At 35.6% G+C, this 24,884-nt stretch overlaps 1 protein-coding gene and 1 non-coding gene across 5 annotated transcripts in view; both read left to right on the forward strand.

Moving 5' to 3' along the window:
- EML4 (EMAP like 4) overlaps positions 1-24,884 on the forward strand; it is a 152,328-nt gene that overhangs the window by 24,915 nt on the left and 102,529 nt on the right. The window lies entirely within an intron of this gene.
- LOC121101130 lies at positions 24,248-24,354 on the forward strand. The gene has a single exon (XR_005833076.1). It is a non-coding gene; the product is annotated as a U6 spliceosomal RNA (small nuclear RNA).

Below are 24,884 nucleotides of genomic sequence, written 5' to 3' on the forward strand. Positions count from 1 at the left end.
GGAAAATGGAAATGTCAGAACAGCAACTGGAGCTCATTCCTACCAGAGCTTTCTTCGGGGAGGTAAAGGGGACTGACTTAAAATCGAGCATAAATTCTTTGAGTTGATAGTAATGTGAATGTATATATGCTGAGAGCAAGTCACCAGGTGAGACTAGATAGGTGAGACCTAGATAGGTGAGAAGTGAGACGGGTAGGACATGTATAATGGACATAAAAACTACAGAGCACTGAGAAGGTACGAGTATCCAAAGAAACAACTGTTTCATGGAGTTTGGAGAAAAGAGGCAAGGATGCTAGTTTTGAGAGGGGTGTTCTACCTGAGGTCTATTTCCTTTTCGAAAGAGGTAAGGACACATTCTGAAAGTATGAGAAGTGATGGAGTTGAAAACTGGAAGAGAATTCTGAAGATTTAAAATGGCTGCTAAGGCTAATGGGAGTGGGAGTTTACTTGGAAAATGGAGAGACTCAGATGAATTTGAAGACTGTGGATTTTGTGGTGGCCTCTGTGGTGTGTATCCCCTCCATGCCTACTCTCTCAGCAGTATGCTGGTATTGGGAGGACAGAACTTTAGAGAGAGGGAGAAATGGTGTGAAAAGAGCCAGGGACCAAAAGTTGGAGGTAATGTAGTGAGAGTGGTTGAAGGAGATCTATTTTGGACTCCTAGGCTGGATAGGGAAAGGACTGAAGCCAAGACAGGACTTATAAGTAGGGAGAAAATGGAGGAGGATAACACCGAAGTTTCCATGAGGCTAAAGAGTAAAGTGTGATGGGAAAAAAAAGTGAAAGAGCTGAAGGATAAGAACTGGTGGTTATAGGCCAAAGTAATGAATTTTATTTCAGATATGTAACTGTTCTGGGTGATAAGATCTAGAAGGGTCACCCAGGTGGATTATTCAATTGAGTATTGGAGATAAAGACCATTGTAGTTGAATATCTTCTCTTTAAGGAGGAGAGCAGCTATGGGATGTTCACATGGATCTGAAAGTCACTCAGATTGATGATGACCAAAACGGCAAGGAAGATAGTAAAACAGGCATTAAAATTCTCTGTAAGTCGGGGAATGAGTGGGAAGTTGGTTGATGATAATAATGAAGGGTAGGTAGAGCCTAATTACAAGTAAAAGAGAAAGGTTGTACCAGGAGACTTTTGGAGTAATTATATGTGTGCCCTAAAGGAAGAAAATCAAATGCTGGTATCTTCTAGTCTGTTGTATGAGAGTTACAGAGAAACATACGTGAAGTCCGGTAAGGGCTCTAAGGAAGTTTGTTTATAAAAGAAGCAGCATTACAAAGGACATAGTGAAAAGCATTGGAAAGGAGGGTAACCAACGTTTCAGGACAGAGGATGGGTGGGAAAGAGAAGGAACCAAGCTTATGGAAATCTGAGGTCTGTCATTTACTAGTCACATGGTGAATGTGTTAGGGAAACAAAAGTTGTCCATTTGTGGAATCATGGAAGGGAACCATTGTCTACAAGGTAATGGTAACAATCACATGGAACATCATTTGTGTCAGCCTAAAAAAACAATTTTGATAGGGTATCGTTTCTTAATGGGATGACCAATGGCTGGGTAAATAAGGTTGCTAATGTTTAGAATAGAAATATCAGTACTATGTAGAGATTAGTAAGGAAATATTTCAAAGGTAATTACTTATGGCCTTTGCTATATACTTAGCTAGAAATAATCTTTTGTGATTTCAATGTAAATGCTTATATGGATAAATGTTAATTTGTGGCTGTCAAAGCAAATTTAATTTCTTCATTCAATTATGTATTTTTTTCAAACATTTATGTGAGAGCGAGCGAGCGAGCACAAGCTTGGGGGGGGGGGCAGAGGAAGAGGGAGGAAGAAAATTCCCTGCTGAGCAGGGAGCCCACCACGGGGCTCCATCACAGGACCCTGAGATCATGACCGGAGCTGAAGGCAGATGCTTAACCTACTGAGCCCCCAGGCGCCCCTCAAATACGTATTCTTGTTCTTATTTGCTGGTCATTAGGATCAAAAACTATCTCTTTTGTTCGAATTTTCTCAGATGAAAAGATAGTTTCAGAAATTGTGGCTGTAATTCAGACTCAGATTTTCTTTGTAGAGACAGTAATCCTCAAGTTCAGCAGTTTGGCTCTAAATATTATAACATTTCTAAATCCATACCTAAAGGGTTGTTTTAAATCTTTTTTGGGCATTTTTAGTGTTTTTGCAGACACTCGTATAATAATATTGGCATGCCTCTTGTTGAATCCTTGTTGGAGAAAATAACACATAAAGCAAAGGACTGAAATTTCCAGTGCTTTGCAGGAGAGTTTGGGAGAAGCAGGCAGGAAGTGATGGCCACCCATAAACTGCCACTGCATCCTGTAGTCCAGGTCTTTACCACCTCCCCTATTCTCCATGGATTGCCTGCTGTGTTCTCCTAGGGATGGCCCAGATGAATGAATTGAATTGCATCCTCTAATTGTTGACTGTAATAGCAACATGGCAGTGGTATAGTTCTCGAGTTTGGAAGACCACAGTCTTTAGAATTATGACTTGGTTTAAAATTTGAAGTTCATGTAAATTTCCTTTTAAGTGAAGGATACCTCTATTCTAATTTCCATCATTAGAGTTGAATTTCTGAAGATTTTGTGATCTGTGCTAATTTTCAGGTTGTTTTTCTTGGCTACATGCTAGCTAGGAATTGTAACTGAAGGCATTTTCATCAAAACAGAGATTTGAGGTGCCTGGGTGGCTCATTTGGTTAGGCATCTGACTTTTGATCTCAGGTCTTGGTCTTGGGGTCATGAGTTCAAGCCCTATGCTGGGCTCCATGCTGGGTGTGGAGCCAACTTAAAAAAGTGTAGTGATTTAATTAAATGAAAATGTAATTATAGTAACTAACATTTATTGAGCCCAAGTCTGTATCAGGTTCTGTTCCAAGTCTTTATATGTATTGACTCATTTAATTCTCACAATAAGCTTTATGAAAGAGTTGGTATTGTCCCCATTTTCTAGATGAGGAAACTGAAGCTTAGGTTGAATAACTTGCTCAAGGTCATGTAGCTAGGCTCAGTGTATGTCCATTTGGTTTATGAAGTTGAATTTATGACTATTAAACCTTTAAGAACTTAAAATATAAGTTACAGGTATGATGTAACACTTTCCATAAATATCATTTAAAGGGAAGTTTATTTTTTCCTTCATAGTCCAGTAGACATAATTCTCTTTGATAGTCCTTTTTGTTTACCATAGGATCTGAAATGAAAACATTTTGAATCTGTATTATATACAGTAGTTTTTCTGAACTTGAATAAATTTGGTTTGTCATTATTAAGCAAACTAAATGTCTTAACATAGCTGTAATTAAAGTGTATATAACATAGTTCATTTGAACATTATGTAGATTTTATTTGTAGTATAATGAATGGTATCATTTCCTATAGAAACAGTTGTACAGGGTGGCCATAAAGTCTGGAATCACAGATTAATATTGTAAATCATTTTAATCTGTATTTGTTTCTAGAGTTTATAGCTACCCTGTATTTTATAAAGGCCTTTTCTACATGTTTTTGTGTGACTTTTACTTCCTGGAGCTAAAGAGGGAAAAATCAGAACAGGAATAGTAGGTGCTATACTTTTGTGCTGTGTGTATGGTAAGAAGGAGGCCTGGACCCCAGCAGTTTGATAAGGAGAGAGTCCCTTACAATTCTCTATGATAATGAGAATAACAATAAAAATATAATAACATCAGGGCACCGGGGTGGCTCAGTCCTTAAGCTTCTGCCTTTGGCTCAGGTCATGATCCCAGAGTCCTGGGATCAAGCCCCACGTCAGGCTCTCTGCTCAGCGGGGAGCCTGCTTCTCCCTCTCCCTTTGCCCCTGCTTGTGTTCCCTCTCTAGCTGTCTCTGTCAAATAAATAAATAAAATCTTAAAATATATATATATATATAATAACGTCACCTAATATTTAATGCTTACTATATATTAGGTATAGTTCTAAGCACTTTACATGTGTTTATCCTTGCAACAGCCTTATGAGGTAGATACTATTATTGTCTGTCTTTAAAAAATTCAGAAATCTGAATTTTGATCACCAGACAAGCTATGTAACTAGTGGCATAAACAGGTTTTGAATCTAGATTGGTCGGATTTCAGTGCCTAAGGCTTAATCTCTTATCTACTGTGCTGTGTGGCAGGTATTGGCAAACCTTTTCTGTAAGTGGCCAGATAGTAAATATTTTAGGCTTTGTGGGCCACATGGTCTCTGGCAGAATTATTCAACTCTGCCGTTTTTATAAAGCAGCTACACAGTACCTAGAAGAATGGGTGGGGCTGTGTTCTGATAAAACTTTATTTATGGACTCGGTTTTATATAATTTTTGTGGGTCCTTAAGTACTGTTGTTTGAATTTGTTTTTCAGCTATTTAAAAATGTAAAAAATAATTCTTAGTTTACTGGCCCTACAAAAACAGGTGGTGGGATTGGATTCAGCTTCTGGGCAGTAGTTCACTGACCCCTGCTGAATGGCTTGCTATAATTGTTCTTTTCCCCAGCAAGGATAACAGAAATGGAGAAGTCTTCTAATGGTTCTATACAGTAAACTAGTATTGTTAGGCACAGTTACAAGTTAGCAATGAATCTAGGTAAATATTCTTTTGAGCAGATATTCATGAAATGCCAAGATTACGAGAGCCTTTAATTTTATAATTCTTCCCATTACCACACTATATGCTTTTAGAAATCATAAATATTCAACTCTTAGTCATTCCTATTAAGTTGCTATTTCATTCTGTAATCATCAAAAAAAACCCCACTTTGATTCTAGGCCTTTTCTTTTTGTGTATTGGGTGCTGAGGTAATTTGATTCTTCTAAGGGTGTTGGAAATATAATGAAGGGTTCTCAAAAAAGATGATTCATGCAGAATTTACAAAATTGGCATCTTAGATTACAATTTGTCATTTATAAACTTGACCTTGTAGAATGAACTTAGTGTACGTTTGGCTTATGTGCAACAAAAAATACTTCCAGATGTGATCAGTGATAGAATTAAAATGCTTAATGAAAACTTCTAGTGTTGACAGATCAACACTAATAAAATAAAATCTATCCCTACACACAGTGAAGCTTATCGGCAAATACTTACATTTTAATACTTTGTAAGGAAAAGAGATACACTAAAACTAAATTAATTTCTGTTTGACCAATACCAATTATAGGTGTCAGTGGTGTTGAATTAAACAGTCCTTTATAGACACTATATGGTTGGTGCCGAGTCAGCTTCCCCGGCTTGTCTAACCCCAAATAAGCATTTAATAAATGTTTGGTATTAAATTCTGTGTGGTATGCCCTGAATCAGCAGGCATTCAAATGGAGGAAGCAAAAGATCTGTTAGCACAAGAGGAAAGATTCTTTTTAGGAATTGTCAAGTTGAGTGTATCAGTCAGATTCTAGATAGAAATGTAGAAATTATTTGTATTAATAATATGTCAGAATCGTTTAATGGTTGGCTATTGCCTGTAGTGTGAAATCTGATTTTCTTTAGGGTAGAATTCAAAACTCTCCATAATTTGGCTCTAGCCTTCCTTTCTGGCTCTGATTTTCATTCTCTGGTAACAGATTGTGTAATCAATTTCTATTATTCATTTATCTACAAATATTCTACTTTGGAATGTTCTTCTTTCTCTTTTCTGTCTAGCCAGGTTTTACTTAGACTTCAAGACCTGAATCTAATGTCTTTCCTTTCAGTGAGACCAGGCTTGTCCATCGTGATCTTTTTTCCCTTTAAATTCCTATCACTTTATTGCCTGTCACTCTTTTGATAGCTATTCTTACCCTGCTTTATGACATTTTTTATTAAAAAAAAAATACATTTGCTTTTGTCACCTCAGCTAAATGGAAAATTCCTTCAGAATAGAGACCACATCTTGTACTTGTTTTTGATATATCTTAGAACTTGGGAGAAAAATAAAAACTTCATAAATTCTGTGTTTGTGTATATCACCATATGGTAGTTTTTTTCTAAAATGCATTATTTCTCCTTTATTTTTCCCTTTAACTTTTATTTTGCAACAGTTTCAAATATATAAAAAAGAACTGAATATTCTTCACTCAGATTCATAGTTGTTAACATTGTGTCATGTATGCTTTTTTGTTCTTTCTCTACATATAATAGTCACTGGTGAGTTTGAATAGAACAGTGATCAAGACAGGCCTGGGCATTTATCCAAACACATACTAATGATTACTATAAAGTTATAGTAATCAGAAAAGTGTGGTGTTGGCAGTTGAATAAACAGGGAAAATATTTTTAAAAAGAACAGACTCATATATATAAAGTATTTGGCATATGATGAAGGTTACATTTCAAATTAATGGGAAGAGGATGGATTAGTTAATGAATTATGTTTGGGGAAAAATAGAACCATTATGTATCATATTTAGTTGCAGAAACCAAGGATCTTTTCTAGCTAGTTTGAGCAGAAAGGAGTTTATTACATGGTACTAAATGACAGAATCACTAAGAGGACTTGGGGGAAAAAAACTATAAGCAATACTTCCAGGAATTTAAAAAAAAAAAAAAGACAGGCTTGGGTTCAAATTCTGAACCTACCATTTATTGGTATTGTAATCTTTGGCTTAACCTTTCTTTGGTTAATTTCTGCATCTGCAATATGCAGATAATTTGTAGGTCAAAAACAGTTGCATATTGGTAGTTTCCTATGGTTTTATATAATATTTCTAAATTTGTGAAGATTAAATAAGATTGCATGTAGCACTGAATAAATGTTCAGTACAAGTTAGGAATACACTTATTGCTATTTTTCAGTATAGTTATGTAAAAATAATGTAAACATGTCAGCAGGATTATTGATCACATTCAAAAAAGATATAACTATTTTTGAGTTGGATATATAACACTACCTCCATCTGATAATATCATGTATAATATACATGTTTTATAAAAGTTTTATGTAAGTAATATTCAAACATAACCAAAACTTCTATAAGTGTATGTAACTAAATACATGTATACACATACAACCTCCAAATAATGTGGTAATATAATAATATCAAGTATAACTAATTTTCACATAAGTAATTTTTAAAATACAATATCTCAAGGGTGATTGAAATGTCTTCGGGTTGTTTGCTTCTCCACTGAATGATCTTGGACCCGATGCTCTTTGACTTTTTGTGTCTTTTAAAAAATAGTCACTTTCTTATTGGTGAGTTCTTTTTTACTGTAGCTTCACCTGAATCACTTTTTGATTTATTGCTTTTCATTTTCTGTGAATTGGAAAAACAGGTTACTTTGGTTTGTACACAGTTCTAATCAAGGGCTGGAGTAGCCTTCCTGAAATTAAGTGATTTTTGTACTTAGTACTTTATGGTTTAAGTTTTGACTATTACAGGTTCTTTTTTGGTCATTTTCTAGTTACTGACTCAGTTCTGGTTGTTTGAAGTTGAAAAATAAATGGGTTCTCTCAATTTGGCATAATATAAAATAAAATGTAAATTCACCTTTGCTTTCCTGATGACACATTAGTCTTCTAATTATTCTGTGTTTTAGACAATCATATATTATCTTGTTTGCAGGAAGCTTTTCCCTGACTTAAATGTTGCAATATAGATTTGTAATGGAGAGTCCTTTGGAAATGAGTATTGACAACTTCTGAAGTCAGATATCAGTATGAGAGAGGCTGCTTTGTGATGGCAATTCAGATTTTCTGGTTCATCTCTTCAGTGGACAGATAAAAATAAATTTGTCCACCACTTTGGTTTGTGATCCATGTTTGTATTTATTCCGTTATTCTTCCCACTCACCTTGGGAGGGAGGTCTTATTTTATCTTCTGAATAGAAAGTTAATGATTTGAGAATATAAGATTAGTAGATGACAGAGTGGAGATTCAGATTTTGAGGTAAACATTCATTTTCATACTTGTTTTGAAACTTAAGTAGTTTTGTCTCACATCATTTAGAACCAGGATTTTTTTAGGTACTGGTTTCTGTAATAAAAGAACTAAGATTTCTATTTAAGATTTTGTGTTTAGATTATTAAATGTTCTTTTTACAATATATTTATTTTGGAAGCCTTTTTCCTTTCTCTCTTTCTTCCCCCTTTTTATTATAAAACTAAAACAGATAACCAAAAAACCACACAAATGTATGGCTTAGTAAATTATTATGAAGTGGGTGTCCCTTGTAATTGCAATCCAGAACAAGAAGTAGAACTTTGTTAGCCACTCGAGAAGCTCCTACATAATGCCCATCCCAATCACAGTCTTCCCTCCAATCCTGACTTTGTAGTACAGTAGTCCTTCTTCCTCTTCAGGGGATAGATTCCAAGACTCCAAGTTAGTGCCTGAAGCCATGAAGAGTACCAGACCCTGTATATGTACTGTTTTTTTCTTGTATGTACATACCTACAATATGTGACTACTAAGGGGGTAGCATATATACAACGTGGATATGCTGGTCGAAGGAATGATTCTCATCCGTGGCTGGTCCAAGTGGGGAAGCCTGAGATTTCATCAGGCTACTGAGAGTGGCACATAATTTAAAACTTATGTTTATTTATGGAATTTTCCGTTTAATATTTCAGACCGTGGTTGACTGCAGTAACTGAAACTGCAGAAAGCAAAACTGCGGATAAGAGGGAAACTACTGTAATCACTTTTTTTTCCTTATGGTTTTATCCCCTAAGTGTCTTTTCCTAGGCACCAAAGTTTAGTCTTACTCCTTTTTCTAAATTATATATTTATTATTTCATTTTTTCTACTTTATTTTTTTTTTATTTTTTAAAGATTTTATTTGACATTTATTTGACAGAGAGAGACAGCCAGTGAGAGAGGGAACACAAGCAGGGGAAGTGGGAGAGGAAGAAGCAGGCTCCCAGCGGAGCAGGGAGCCCGATGCGGGGCTCGATCCCAGAACCCTGGGATCACACCCTGGGCTGAAGGCAGACGCTTAATGACTGAGCCACCCAGGTGCCACTAAACAAGTTTATTTTAAAATAAAATTTTATATCACTTAATAGATAGAAAGTTGTGTTAAGGAAAATTCTTAGGTTTATCTTAAAAATCAGTTATGTTTAAATACTGGGACAGTGTTAAGTATTAAAAACTGAGACTTTCTCCTTAAAGTAATTAAAAGAAGGCCATGTAAACTCTTGTCTCTCATATACTTCACATTAGAGCATGCTGTTTTTTTCACAACTACAGTATAACTGTTTTTTAGTATTTACTTCAACATTTATTGGGATGTCTGTAATGTGCTTGGTGTACCTACTGTAGTAGGTGGGAGGTTGAAAAGTATGAAATACTGTCTATCATGAAGAGGCTTAAAGTCGTATTTGGTCAGCAGTCTGTAACAACAGTTGAAAAGTGTTAGTAATATACCACTGGATATTAAGTACTGCATGATGAGGTAAGGCTTATGAGATTTAAGGAAGGAAAAGGTTCAGTGTTGAATAAAAGGAAGAGCTTCTTGGAGGTGAGACCTATAATGGGGTCCTGAATGTGGGTTGAAGTCATTCGAGACCACAGAGTGAACTGAGTCAGCATCAACTGCAGAACAGTGAGGAAGTTGGCTTGGGTGGAGTCTTAGGTTGATATAAACTGGAGTAGTTTGAAAGTATCAGAACCAATGGATAAATTCCTTTTGACTTTTGTAACATAGTTTAAAGTCCCTTCTTTATATATGACATGCATGAAGGTGTTCTAATTATGAAAGGTCTTGGATATCTTAAATCTGCAAATAAGGGGTGCCTGGGTGACTCAGTCGGTTAAGCATCTGCCTTTGTCTCTTAGGTCATGATCCCAGGGTCCTAGGATTGCACACTGCATCGCATCTGGCTCCCTGCTCAGCACGGAGCCTGCTTCTCCCCCCCCCCCCCACTCGTGCTTTCTCTCTCTCTCAAATATAAAAAATCTTTTTTAAAAACCTGCAAATAAAAATGCTATTAGGGATATTTCATTGAGACAATGAAATTTAAGTTGTGTAACTTTGTTCCTATTACTGCAGTAATGTGTTGCCAGTATTCTGACTAGGATAAGATTTACCCTTTCGCTTGGTGGGTAATACAAACTTAGACTGGCAGCAAACAGTAATATTTTCTTCCCAGACATAGAATAACGTACATAATGGCTTTCTTTAGTCATCGTGGTACTTGACTACTTTGGGACTTTTTTGATCGTCTGTTAAGATTATAATGTTCTTGTTGTTGGTTTTAATTTCTTAATGAAAATTTTCTAATTTTTGCATATTTTGTTTACAGAGTAATATATCGTGTTTGAAATTTGAAGTAGTGTATGTTAAAAGTCACCTTTAATGAATTAAATATTAGATTTCCAAATTTATCTTTTAATGACCATTTAAAATTTTTATGTAGCTACTTTAGCATTTTAAAGAGAAGGAAGGGAACCATATTAAAAAGTAGACTCTGCAGTAAATATTTTTAGCTACATATGTTTTATTATAAGATATCAAGATACTTTATAAATGTTTGAGACTATTGGGGGGGCATTATTGGAAAGGTTGTCTTCCCCCAACAAGTCACTGCTAAAATTTTATCTTAATTTTCTTCCTATTAGAACTTTTTTCTGTATAGTTAACAGATATATTGATATGAAGTTGACAGATTTACTGTATTTGTATACAAGGCAGATTATTATGCCTTTCATATATTTCTGTGTCTTCATAACAATTTAACAGTGTTTTTTTCCTAGGGCAACATCATACCACTATATTGCTCTGAGCTTGGGAATAGGAGAGTATATCTGCAGGTATCTTTAAAGTAACTACTAGGGAAAGAGGAGTTGATAGTATTGTGTAGTAGTAAAGCACTAGAATAGGAGTTTAGAGGGCTTCTTTCTAGTCCTGGCTCTACCTTGTGTTATGTAACCTTAGAAGTCACTTTCTTTCTCATTGGGCTTATGTGATCTTCAAGCCACCTATAAATTATGTCATTTTGTGTCATGATTCTGCACAAATGAGCATATTAGTGGAAAATACCACGACTGAAGTGGAATACCACTTCTTCAGGTGAAAAATGTTAAAATCTTATTCCTCTCCCCCCCATTTTAATGTAAACTTTTTTCTTTTTAATTCAAGTTGCTTAACATAAACTGTATTATTTGCTGCAGGGGTAGAATTTAGTGATTCATCAGTCTTATATAACACCCAGTGCTCATTACATCAAGTGCCCTCCTTAATGCCCATCACCCAGGTACCCCATCCTCCCACCCATCTCCCCTCCAGCAACCCTCAGTTTGCTCCGTATAGTTAAGAGTCTCTTATGGTTTGCCTCCCTCTCTGTTCTTATTTTTCCTTCCCTTCCCCTATGTTCGTCTGTTTTGTTTCTTCAATTCCACATGAGTGAAATCATATGGTATTTGTCTTCTCTGACTTACTTTGCTTAGCATAATATGCTAAGTTCCATCAATGTTGTTGCAGATTTTAATGTAAACTTTTAATTGAAGTACAGCATACATGAAGAAGAGGTACACAGATCATCACAACACAGAACACAAATCACAAAACATATACCAGAATTCCAGAAGCTCCTAGTGACTCTTAGTTACTCCTCCTCCTCCCCTGTCTAAGGATAACCACTAGCTTAACTTCTAACACTGTAGATGAATATTGGCTGTTTTTGACATCATTCAGTATAGCTCTTGTGTCTGGCTTCTTTTGCTCAGCATTTTATTTGCAAGATTTTTAGGGTTGTAGTTTGCTCATTTCCATTGCTATGTGGAGTTCCATTGTATAAATACACAGTCGATTTATCTGGTCTCCTGTTGGACTTACCATAAAGGAAAAAAAGAAGATAAATCGAACTACATTAAAGTGAAGAACATGTGGTAGTTTTTTAAACTCTAGGGATTGAATCTTTCTAATTTATACTTTTATATACTGTTTGAGGCTTCAAGTTACAAATGGGTAGTTCAATTTAGTTAATTTAACCTAATATCTCCCTGTTTTCTTTTTTTTTTTTTTTTTTAAGATTTTATTTATTTATGTGACAGAGAGACAGCCAGCAAGAGAGGGAACACAAGCAGGGGAGGTGGGAGAGGAAGAAGCAGGCTCATGGCGGAGGAGCCTGATGTGGGGCTCGATCCCAGAACGCGGGGATCACGCCCTGAGCCAAAGGCAGACGCTTAACTGCTGTGCCACCCAGGCGCCCCTTCCTGTTTTCTTGAATCTTGCCTTGCTGCCTTTACTTTACTGGAAGAAAGGAATAGTTTGATCATTTTAATAGCATGCAAAAATTCTAGAAGCATTTTAAAAGGCAAGATTGGTAAGGGCAATAATTTAATACCTTCTGAATTTTTAGTTTTATGACAGTTGTAAGAATTGAACTTTTAATTCATATTTTACAACTAGTTAGAAGGTACTTTTGCCTTTTCTTGAAACTAGTATAAAATTAAGGGTGTTGATGACTGTTGTTCAGATATACAAACTTAAGGTTCTCTCACACAATTATAACTTATAAGCTGAGTGTGTAGGATTACATCAACATTTATCAAGCACCTGTTTTGTGTGTAGTGACAGAACTTTGTTTTTTTGCCTATATCAAGTATCGTGTTAAGTGGTAGGTAACACACACAAGTTTGTGATCCCTAAAATTTTTCCCAGTGAGTCAATGAAAACCAAACTGTAGAGGCTTATAGCATTTTCTCTTTTTAGATTCAGTTCATTCTCTATTACCTCTTTATTAAGACAGCTACTTAGGTGGGAGTCACAGATCATTAACAGAATGTCAGACAATAGATTCAGTATGAACTAAATAGCAAAAATTATATCTAACACATTTACTCTTCTATATATGTCACCCAAAGTGTGAAAAAAAAAAAACCAAAAAAACGGTTTAAGAAATGGTCTGCTATTTGTTGCTTGAGTTTTTAATATATGCTGGGGTTTGTATATTTGAATAGTGAGGCAGAGATGTTCCTATGTAGCCTTTTCCTTTATCTTTTTATTCTTACCTGCTAAGCCTAGAGTTTAGAGTTCTTTTTTGAGAGAGAGAGAGAGAGAGAGAGAGAGAATATATCTCAAGCAGGCTCCAGGCTCAGCAGCACGGAGCCTGACGCCCGGCTCAATCTCAAGACCCCGAGATCATGACCTGAACTGAAACCAAGAGTCGGATGCTTAACTGACTGAGGCACCCAGGTGCCCCTGGAGTTCTTTTTTATTTTTCAGTTCATTGAGAATGGATCAGTTTATAAAAATGAAGGATTTGGACTAAAGAGTTACTGTTTAAGGTTCCTCATTTATTCTGGTTTTTTAAAAATACCCAAAACTTAGTGGCTTAAAATAAGAGTCATGTTGTTATATCTCGCCTTTACTATGGGTCAGGAATTTGGGCAGAGCTTTAATCAGGCAGTTCTTCTCCATAATGTCACTTGGTGATATTCGACTAGAAGGTCAGACAGTTTCATTTACGTGTCTGGTACATGTCTGGATGGCTGACAGGCTGGGCTTAGCTGGGACTGTCAAACTGAGCACATATATGTTGCCTCACCAGCATGGTGGTTTAGAGTAGTTAAACTTCTAAAATGGCAGCTGAGTACTTTTAAAGAAAGAAGCCAGAGTCTTAGAATCTGCAAGAGTTATTAATATCTAGTTTCGAAAGTTATGCAACCTTTGTTGTTTAAAAGCAAGTCATGGAGCCAGACCAGATTCAAAGGAGAAAGCTACTCAAGGGCATGAATAGTGCCACAGTATGTATATAACTTAATTTTTCTTGACAGAATGGTATTCAAATCATGTAACTCAAGCCGAATTTTCATAAAACTCAGTTACTGCAGTATTTTTATTTCCCTATAAAACTTCCAGAATACTCTGCAATTTATATTTTCCTCTAGAAGTTTATCCACCTTGGATAGTTTTTCTGTTTTATCATGAAAAACATTTAATATACAGAAAAGATGAAAGAATTCACAGTAGATTCTGTAACATTTTGCTATAGTTAGGTTTTCCCATGTTTATTTATCATCAGTATGTTTTATTTTCTGATGAGTTCAGGGGCTTCTGGGTGGCTCAGTCGGTTAAGCGTCTGCCTTTGGCTCAGGTCATGATCCCAGAGTCCTGGGATCAAACCCTGCCTCTGGCTCCCTGCTCAGCGGGAAGTCTGCTTTTCCCTCTTCCTTTGCCCCTCCTGCCTGCTCATGCCCGCGCACGCACGCGCTCTCTCTCTCTCTCTCTCAAATAAATAAAATCTTTTTAAAAAAGTTAAGTTGCAGATAATCACATACAGATTTAAATTACTTTTCCTTCTGATCCTTTCACCTTGGAGGATAGTCAGAAGATATGAAGAATCTCTATTAGTGTATTTTCTCTCTCTGAAAACTTACCTGTTGGGAACTTTCAGCCTGCTTTATTTGTCCCATATCCAACCATACTTTGGCTTTAGTCTAAGATCTTTAGAGGAAAAAGAGAAATCTTTTTTTTTTTTAATTATAAAAACAATCATCCACAATCCCAGCATAAAGTACAACTATTAATGTTTCCTGTTCTTTTCCATTTCATGTATTTTTATAATAATTGCTAGTGTACATAGTTTATAAAAATTTTTAAAAATATGTGAAGTATTTAGATTATTATATAATAGCCTGATAATTAATGAGTATTTGATATTTCACTGATTGACAGGACCACTGTTGGTGGTGGCGGGTGGTTGGTTGGTTGGTTGGTTGGTTTTTGGACCACTCTTTTTAGCCATGCCACTATTGGACAATTAAGTTGCTTTCCAGCTGAGGAAAGCTGTTGAACCTAATGACATGTTATTACTTATTGTCTAAAATTGGTTATATGTAAAGTTTATCCCATCTCTCTAACACAACCTTAAGAGTTGAAAATCATGAAACTGAAGAGAAGTTGAAAGAAGTAAAAATTGACATTAGTTCTGCATCCAAAACAGGGGGGGAAAAGCTATTTTTCAACTCTGATGAAACATTTTTGTCAAGTAAATTTTCATTTTTACCACCAGTGTTCTGACAGGTATTCTCTGACTTGGGTTGAGTAAATTTCCTATTTAAGGTTTACCTGCAAGTTTAAGCGTATTATAAACCTTTGGTGTCAAATACAAGGACTAGATATGTGTATTTACTCTGAATTTTATTCCTGTTTATTGTGGAACTGCTGTGAACTCTAAGAAGCAGTAGGCAGTGCATTACCACTTGCTAATATAATGCATACTTACATAAATGGTAGTTTAAAATTTTTCTCCTAGCTTGAGCATAATTAGCTAATTACAGAAGGCTAGTCAAACAAATTGAATTCTGTAATTGTAGGGATATAGTCTTATAGAAGATAGTTTTTGAGTCCCCCTACAGTGATATGAGATTATACTGAACCCATCAAGGCAGCTGAGTGTCTTGTTTTATTAATAGATTTTTTTAGAGAAAGCAGTTATTGATTGTCAAGATTCATTCTTCCTAGAATTAACCTTTACTATACACACAGACACACACACACACACACACACACACACACACACACACAGTTTACTGCTTACTACTACTTATAGTTTACTACTTACTATATATAGTTAACTATATGTATGTATATATACATGTGTATATGTATAAACTTATCTAACCTACATTCTTCATTTAATATATTGAGTATATTTCATCTTGTTTGGCCCTCTGTGGAAACAGATGGTTACTGTTTTTCATGTAGTAACTTTAGATACTTGAAAACTAACATTTGTCTTTTAGGCTTTCACTGTGCTTGAATTAAGTTATTTACATAATACAGACCGAAACAGAGCTTTCTGCCCATGGAAAAGATGCTCTCTTAAAATATGCTTCTGGACGTTTGGTCGTGTTTGTGTGTGCATATATTCATTGTCTTAATTGGCAGTTAGGTAACTTGAACTACATTGCTTGATTGCTACATTGTTATGAACATATACCCAAGTATCAGATCTATCAACAAATATTATGGCAAAATGAAATGAGAAAAATGGTCTCGATTTGATTTGACTTTTGAATATGTAGATTTAATTTGGGAAAGACATGGGGAATTTGATCTGGGCTGTGTTCGTCCCATTTTTGGAAGATTCCTAGAATGTTAGTTTGATCGTGGGATTATTTTATGGGTCTTAGTCAGATGTGAAGTGATCCATATTATATCATCCTCTGCAGAGTGGGCTTTAGGACATCCCATGTATTCTACACTTGAGAATTACTACTTGTATCTCTCATTTATGTGGATCCTCCTCAATTGGTCTGAAGAGACTAGAAGGCTGGAGGAAAGGAGAATTATATTTGTCCCATCATATTTACTTTGATGTCAGCCTGTCATATTTGGTTCCTATCTAAATAGCACAATAAAATTCCATACTAGAAATACATGGGTGCTTCTTTAAATTTTGAGGATGCTTTATTTGACAGTAAGAATATTTGAGTTTTGGGTTTCAACCTATAGAATGTTAATGATTTCTCCTTTGTTCTTTTCAAAGTCAGTGAAAACTTTTAATATAAGTATAATGCAGTTGAGTAATGTTTGTTATATGTTTTCCTAAAAATTTGAGACACATTTGCCTAGTTTATCAGTGACCTCATTTAAACAGTGATGGCTCTTGGCAGTGCGGAACTCACAGTGAACTTAGAAAGGTGAATTCTGAAGCCAAGAATAAGTTTAGTTGTAGATCTTGAATTGATTAATTATAGCAGAAAACCCATCAGTTGAAGCGCCCCTTTTCATAAGGAAATAGATGAAAACCTTTTGAAAAGGCCTCCTTTAAAAATTTCCAAGTTCTGTAAACCTTTAGCTTGCTTTAGTTTTTATATTTGATTTTTCTTGTAGCTTGTCACAAATTAAAAAATGACAGATTGCATTTAACGTAAAGTTTTTAAAAAATCTATTGTGTGTTTATGTGTTTGGGGATTTGTTTTGTTTTGGTGCAGGAGCATTTGAAACTTCTTTGTGGCCAGGGGTAGCTGCTTCAAAATTTCTATATAAGAAGGGCTTAGGGGTGGCAGTTTGTGGTTTGGGGTGGGTGAGGGATGTTGTGAAGCTATGTTTTGAAGCTGATTTTTTTTTGTTTTTAAAGATTTTATTTATTTATTTAACAGAGAGAGAGAGAACACAAGCAAGGGGAGCGTCAGGCAGAGGGAGAGGGAGAAGCAGGCTCCCCACCGAGCGGGGATCCCGATGTGGGGCTTGATCCCAGGACCCTGGGATCATGACCCAAGCTGAAGGCAGATGCTTCACTGACTGAGCCACCCAGGTGCCCCCCTTGAAGCTGTTTTTGAATAATCACTGTATTTTCACTCATGTGATATAGATCATTCAAAGCAGCAAAGTTGTCTAAAAATGATCTTATTTATATATGCATACATCACACATATAACTGAAAAAATATCAGTTGTCCATATCATATATAGTTTGTCAGTTGAAAAAAGTTGCTCTTTGGGTATCTTGGATAGAGAGGCTGATTGAGATAAGGAATGGGGAGGATAAAGCCATCCATTAGCTTCACCACTGGCAGAAATGTATTTTACCCCTTTGCCCCTTTGCTTATGTTGCCACTGCCTTATTTAGGCTACCAGTACCTCTGATCTGCACAGGTCTAACAACCTCTTACCTATTTCTTAGTTTCTGGCCTCATCTGTCTCAAGCGTTTCCTTTGCCTTAAGTCCATCCCTCCATTTAGCCACCAGGCGGTGAGCTACTTAAATTGCAAATTTGATCTGGCCGTTTGCCTGCAGTCCTCCAAGGGGTCATCAGAGTGAGTTGTGTAAGATGATTTATTGGTGGTGCAGGAAAAATATATTAGAATTTTTATATTTACTTTTTAAATCCAAAATAAACTATGTCTTAACCAATCTTGAATAGGACGATTAACGCGTTCCCTCAGTCTGTCAGGTAGTCATGTATCACCTAATGAGAGTTCCACACTCTCCGTGTGTTAACATTATATTGCCATTTACCTGTACCCTGTTAAGTGTGCTTACTTATTCTCTGATTCTCACAAAATAGATAAGTGACTTAAAAAATATTTCTTTGAAGAAACCAGAGATTTAAGTTAATGTCGATAAACACAGGAGAACAGGAAGCAAATGGCACAGCAAATCCTTTTATTTTTGGTTCAAGCTCAAACATTATAGGTTTAAAATTAGTGATCTAATCAGGTCTGTTAAGAAATCATCTCCCCAAAGTCAAAATTATTGACAAGACTTGTTTGAAATATGTTTGAATCTTTCTATATATATATATATATATATACATATATATATATATATGTATATGTATATAGCTTGAAAACATTAATAATCTTTAGTTACCAAAACCAAAAATAGTTTGTCAAGTCTTAATAATATTCATCACTCTAGGCCTGCCTAAAATTCAAATATTATAAGCATCTTGGTGATTAGATCCCACTGGGAAAATAAGGCAATATATGGGAATGTGTGAAAGTAATAAAAAGTTATAACCACGAGATTAAAATACTTGGTTCACTTGGAAGAAATAAGTATGTTATTTTCCAGCACACAGACAAACAACGAACTCTAATGAAAGTATGAAGCAGTTGCTGTTATTAGGAAGTTATCTAAGATATTTATTTTTATCCGTACTTTCCAAATTTCTATTTTTTTTTTTTTTAAAGATTTTATTTATTTATTTGACAGAGACAGCCAGTGAGAGAGGGAACACAAGCAGGGGGAGTGGGAGAGGAAGAAGCAGGCTCCCAGTGGAAGAGCCTGATGTGGGGCTCGATCTCAGAACGCTGGGATCACGCCCTGAGCTGAAGGCAGACGCTTAACGACTGTGCCCCCCAGGCGCCCCCCAAATTTCTATTTTTTTACGTGTTTTGTAATGTTCATAACATATTAGCACAATAGTATATGTATAAAGAATATATATATTTTTTGAGGTGTGAGCTCTACATTTAAAAACATTTTTGGGGCACCTGGGTAATGCAGTCAGTTGAGCATCTGACTCGGTTTCTGCTTGAGTAGCGGTCTTAGGGTCATGAGATCGAACACCCCATCATGCTTTGCATTCAGCACAGTCTACTTGTTCCTCCCCTCCCCCCACCCTGCTTGTTCTTTCTCTCTCAAAAATAAACTAAATACAATCTTAAATAAATAAAAATATCTTTTTTTAAAAGGCATTTTATTGCCATATAACACATGTAATCATAATCCAGGTCAAGAGAGAGAATATACCCAACACCCCAGAAGACCCCTTTTCCTATGCTTCTCCCAATTATTGCCCTCCTCATATCTCCAAAAAAACTATCTTGATTTTTGACAATATTGTATAGTTGTACCTGTTTTTGTACTTTATGTAAGTGGAATCATAAAGCATATATTCTTTTGTGTCTGGTTTCTTTTGCTCAGTATTGTTTGAGATTCACCCATGTTGTATGTAGCGTAGTTGATTGAGTATCATTGCTGAATGATTGTATGCCACAATTTATTTGTCTGTTCTAATATTGATGGAATCTTGGTTTGTTTCCAGTGTCTGTTAAAGCTGCTCTGATTCCTGTACATATCTTGGGTACATGTGTTTACATATTTCTGTTGAGTGTAATCATAAGACTGGAATTGCTGAGTTGTAGAGAATGTGTTTATACCACTTTAATAGATAATGCCAAATAGTTTTTCATAGTGGCTGTATAGTATATAGTTCCACCAGCAATTCTAAGAGTTCACATTGTTCCACATCTTTGCCAACATTAGATATTGTTAGTCTTTTTAATTTAAGCTATCCAGTAAGTATGTAGTTGTATTTTATTGTGGCTTCAAATTACATTTTCTTTATTACTATAAGGTTGAGCACCTTTTCATGTATTTATTGGCCAGTTGAATATCCTCTTTTGTAAAGTTCCTATTCAAGTATTTTACTCATTTTTGTATCGGACTGTCTTTCTCTAATTGATTTATAAGTATTCTTTGTATATTCAGGATATGAGCCTTTTGTCAGTTATGTTCCAGCAACTTTCTCCTACTCTGGCTTGTCTTTTCACTCTTAACTGTATCTTTTTATGAGTACACATTCTCAGTTCTAAGGTTGGTCCCACTATTAATCTTTTCCTTTATCAGTAGTGATTTCTGTATTTTGTTCAGGTATCTTCTAAAAGCTTTATTATTTTGTCTTTCACATTTACATCTATAGTCCACCTGGAATTGATTTATGTATATACTGTGAAGCAAGGGTCAAGTTTCATTTTCTACCCTATATGGAGATCCACTTGACCCAGCATTATTTACTGGCATGAGTCTTGCTTCCCTGGATCTCTGAAGTACTGCCTTTGGTCTGTATATGAGTGTGTTTAGTTTTTGGATTCTCTTTCATTTCCATGGGTCTATTTGTCTACCTTCGTCTTAATTACTATAGTTTCGTAATAAGTCTTGATATCTAGTAGGGCAAGTGAGCCTACTGTTTTCCTCTTGTTCAAGAGGGTTTCACCTATTCTTGATTTTTTTCTTTTCTGTATAAACTAGAATAAATGTACCAGATTCCATGCACATGAACACACAAAGTGTTGGAATTTTTTCCATATTGCATTAAATTTCCAGATCAGTTAGAGTAAAAGTGGTATATTTCATTGAGTCTTCAATCTGTGAACATAGTATATTTATCTAATTATTTATGTCTTTAATTTCTCCCAGCAACTTTTACTAGTTTTATGTACAGAGAGCTTGAACATTGTTTTATCATTTTTATTACTGGGTTTGTTTTGTTTTAGTGCTCTTGTAAATGATCTTTTAAAGCCATTTTTTTTTGTTTGTCCCTAGGGTATAGTAATATAGTTGATTTTGTGTGTTGACCTATATCCATCAACCTTGCTTAAGCTCACTGTTCTAATCAGCTGTCTATGTATTTTTGGAATTTTTATATACATAGTCATATTGTCTGTGAATGATAGTTTTTAATCTTTATTTCTCTTGTCTTACTGAACTGAGCAGGATTGCAGTATAAAATAGAAGTTGTGAAAGTAGACATCTTTGTTTATTTTGTTCCCTCTCTGAAAAGGAAAGCTTTCAGTATATCAACACTGAATATGATGGTGTAATTTTAAAATTTTTGGTATATGCCTGTTGCACTTACTATGGCTGCATAATCAATTAAAAGCTTAATGGCATAAAGCAACCATTTATTATGATCATGGTTTCTGTGGATTAGGAATTTAGATAGGGCACACCATGGAAGGCTTGTCTCTGCTCTGTGTTGTTTGAAGCCTTGAATGAAAGATGCAAAGGCAGAGGGAAGGAACCATCTGAAGGCTCATTTACTCATATGTCTGATTGTTGATGCTGGCTCTTTGCAGGGAGCCTCCTTTCCTCTCCACCTGAATCCTTCCAGGTGGTCTACCGTATAGGCTAGTGTGAGTTTCTTCACAGCATGGTGGCTGGTTTCTCCTAAAGTAAGCATTCCCAGAGGCATGGAAAGCCAGGTAGAAGCTGTATCCTTTTTACAGCCTTATCCCAGAAGTCATGAGCATTTCTTTTGCCATACTCTGGTTGGAGTAGTCACAAGCCCCCACCCAGATACAAGAGAAGGGAACACAGGCTCTGCTTTTGGGTGAAAGGAGTATCTGTCAGTCATTGTGAGAAGAATGCATCTAGGTTTATTTATGTGTCTAGCTAGCAAGAGTGAGAAATACAGAAAATATGATTTGCCACAATGCATTTTTAAATCAGATTAAGAATGTTCCCTTCTATTTAATGTTTTTGTTTTGATGGATATTAAATTTCATGAAATGCCTTTTCTCTGTTGAATGATTTATTTTCTGTTAATGTGATAAATTTCTTTGATTTCAATAAATTCAACTTGTTTGTGATTTATTATCCTTTTTATATGTTAGTGCTTTTGGTTTTCCTTTTTTCTTTTTCCTTTTTTTTCTTATCTTTTTTTTTTTTTTTTGATTTTTGCATCTTCAAAAGCTCTTTGAGAGGACCATGTCTTAACTTACATCACTTTTATATCCTACCATATGCCTGATATAGTATTGGGCATATGGCAGAAGCTTGGAAAAAATTTTTTTCTCTCTCCCAGTACCTTATTCAGCAATATCAAATCCTTTGAATACAACTTACTGCTGATTTTGTTAAAAAATATTCCTTATTGTGGAAATAGAGGTTTTCTGAAAATGTAAATGTATCTGTCCTCGCCTAGAACTCTGACTAATCCCTTATTTTCTCTCTGAAGTATGTTTCTATTCTTTATTGTAGATCTGTGTCATATCTAACAGCTTGAGAACCTTCACTATAGATAAGCAAAGGTTTTGAATAAAAAACTAACATGAAATGCTGGATTCTCTGATTTGGCACTAAATAAAAATTTAAAGTTATCTTCCTTATTTTCTCCTCCTTATTCTCTTTCTGTAGCCATGGAGAAATGGTCATAAAATTAATACACCATTGATTATGGAGAAGACTGTCTCCACCTTATGAATAAAAATTACTGTCAGTGAAACTGATTCCTATCCTTTGAGAAGAGATACCTTAATATTTAATAAATCTTGCTGGATTATTCTTTCAGGTAGTTTATTAATGTGCACTTAACTTCAAAATATATAAAAGTTCTGATGCCAACATTTGATATTACCAGAATTTACAGTTTTTGTTTATTTAATGGATATGAAATCGTATCTTGTGATTTTAAATTGTATTTTTTTAAAAGATTTATTTATTTTGAGAGAGCATGTGCACATGAACGGGGTGGGGGTGGGGTGGGGTGGGCAAGGGCAGAGGGAGAGAGAGAGAACTCCAGTGGAGCCTATGCAGGACTCTGTTTCACAATCCCGAGAGAGATAATGACCCGAGTCAGATCAGGAGTCGGACATTTAACCAACTGAGCCACCCAGGCGCCCCTTAATTTTTATTTTTAATTGCTAGTAAGGTTGACCCATCCTCCCTCATTCCCTACAAACAGAAGTTTGCCTATTCATCATCTTCACATTTTTCTATCAGGTTAACATCTTATTGATATTTATATATTTCTTTTTTTTTTTTAAGATTTTATTTATTTGACAGAGATAGAGACAGCCAGCGAGAGAGGGAACACAAGCAGGGGGAGTGGGAGAGGAAGAAGCAGGCTCATAGTGGAGGAGCCTGATGTGGGGCTCGATCCCAGAACGCCGGGATCACGCCCTGAGCCGAAGGCAGACGCTTAACGACTGCACCACCCAGGCGCCCCAATATTTATATATTTCTGTATGTGTTGCAGTATCTTTTTCCAAGTTGTGCCTTTAAATTTTTTTCCTTTTTCAGGTGGGAAGAACTAAATTTGAATTTGTGTCTTTGGAATTTAACACAGTGCCTGACAAAGTAGTCACTCAGTAAAATGTAGAATGAATAAATATTTTGCAGCAATCTAAAAATTTGTTATTTTTAAAGCAGTGATGCTACCTACTTTTAAAAATAGACTAAAGTATCATATACTTAGAGCTTATTTAACATTTTAATATGTAGTACTTAATCCTATTGTTTGGGTTATATCTATAATTTTATTATTTAGAAGTTATATTTTTGCTTAATGATTTATAGGTTTGCATAGCTCTCCAATTGCATTGCTTTAGAAAAATTCTTCTCAGTATTTTTTTAACATAGCTTGTTCCACAGACCAAACTTTCATTTTTTTCCCCTCCCATTAAAAATTGACCAACTTCCTTTTTGGGTCCCACTACTTTCTTTAAAAATCTATCAGGGCAAGTGTTGTATTATTGTATTTGTTTACATTTCTCTCTCCCCCACTCATCTGTGCTTTTTAGGTTTGGAGACCATCTTATTCAAATGCTATCAACAAATAACAATAATTAGAAGTTCACTAAATGTTAAAAGTGATTATCAAATAAATAATATATATTTTTGTGTTGTTTTGAATATTTCCTGCTAATTCCAGCTTAGTCTTTTTAACTTTCTTTTTCTTTTTTTTTTTTTTTTTTAAAGATTTTATTTATTTATTTGACAGAGAGAGAGAGACAGCCAGCGAGAGAGGGAACACAAGCAGGGGGAGTGGGAGAGGAAGAAGCAGGCTCCCAGCGGAAGAGCCTGACGTGGGGCTCGATCCCAGAACTCCGGGATCACGCCCTGAGCCGAAGGCAGAGCTTAACCGCTGTGCCACCCAGGCACCCCTAGTCTTTTTAACTTTCTGATGATGAAATGGAACTGGGTGAATTAGTAATTAGTGAAATAATGTAGCATCTCTTTCTGTTGGCTTTTCAGAGACTGTTTCAGTAAATCTTTACCTCATAGGTACCTGACCCTGCAAATCTTACTGATCATTAAGAATTTAGGCAATGTAGTGCTCTCCTTGACAGCACATACACTAAAATTGGAACAGTACAGAGAAGATTAGCGTGACCCCTGCACAGGGATAACATGCAAATTCATGAAGCATTGCATAAGGAAAGAAAGAAAGAAAGACTTTAGGCAGTCTAGGTTTGGGTTTACCAGGCCTTTATTTTAGAATATTAGTAATGATTTTAGTAATAGCTAAAATTTATATGACTTTTACTATTCTGCTGTTATTTTTAAATGCTTTTTATTGATTTATCTAATTAAATTCTATATGATTTTCTATGTTAGGTGCTCTTAGCCTCATTTTATTTTATTATTTTTTTTTTTTAAATGATTTTTTATTATATTATGTTAGTCACCATACAGTACATCCCCGGTTTCCGATGTAAGGCTTGATGATTCATTAGTTGTGTATAACACCCAGTGCACCATGCAATACGTGCCCTCCTTACTACCCATCACCAGCCTATCCCATTCCCCCATCCCCCTCCCCTTTATCTCCTCCAGTGCTGTCCATGTTGTAGCAAATGTTGAGAACTCATTCTTTCTGATTGCTGAGTAATATTCCATTGTATATATGGACCACAACTTCTTAATCCAGTCATCTGTTGAAGGGCATCTCGGCTCCTTCCACGATTTAG

The sequence above is a fragment of the Ursus maritimus genome, unplaced genomic scaffold, assembly GCF_017311325.1.
Source record: "Ursus maritimus isolate PB19 unplaced genomic scaffold, ASM1731132v1 scaffold_6, whole genome shotgun sequence".
NCBI classification, from domain to species: Eukaryota; Metazoa; Chordata; class Mammalia; order Carnivora; family Ursidae; genus Ursus; species Ursus maritimus.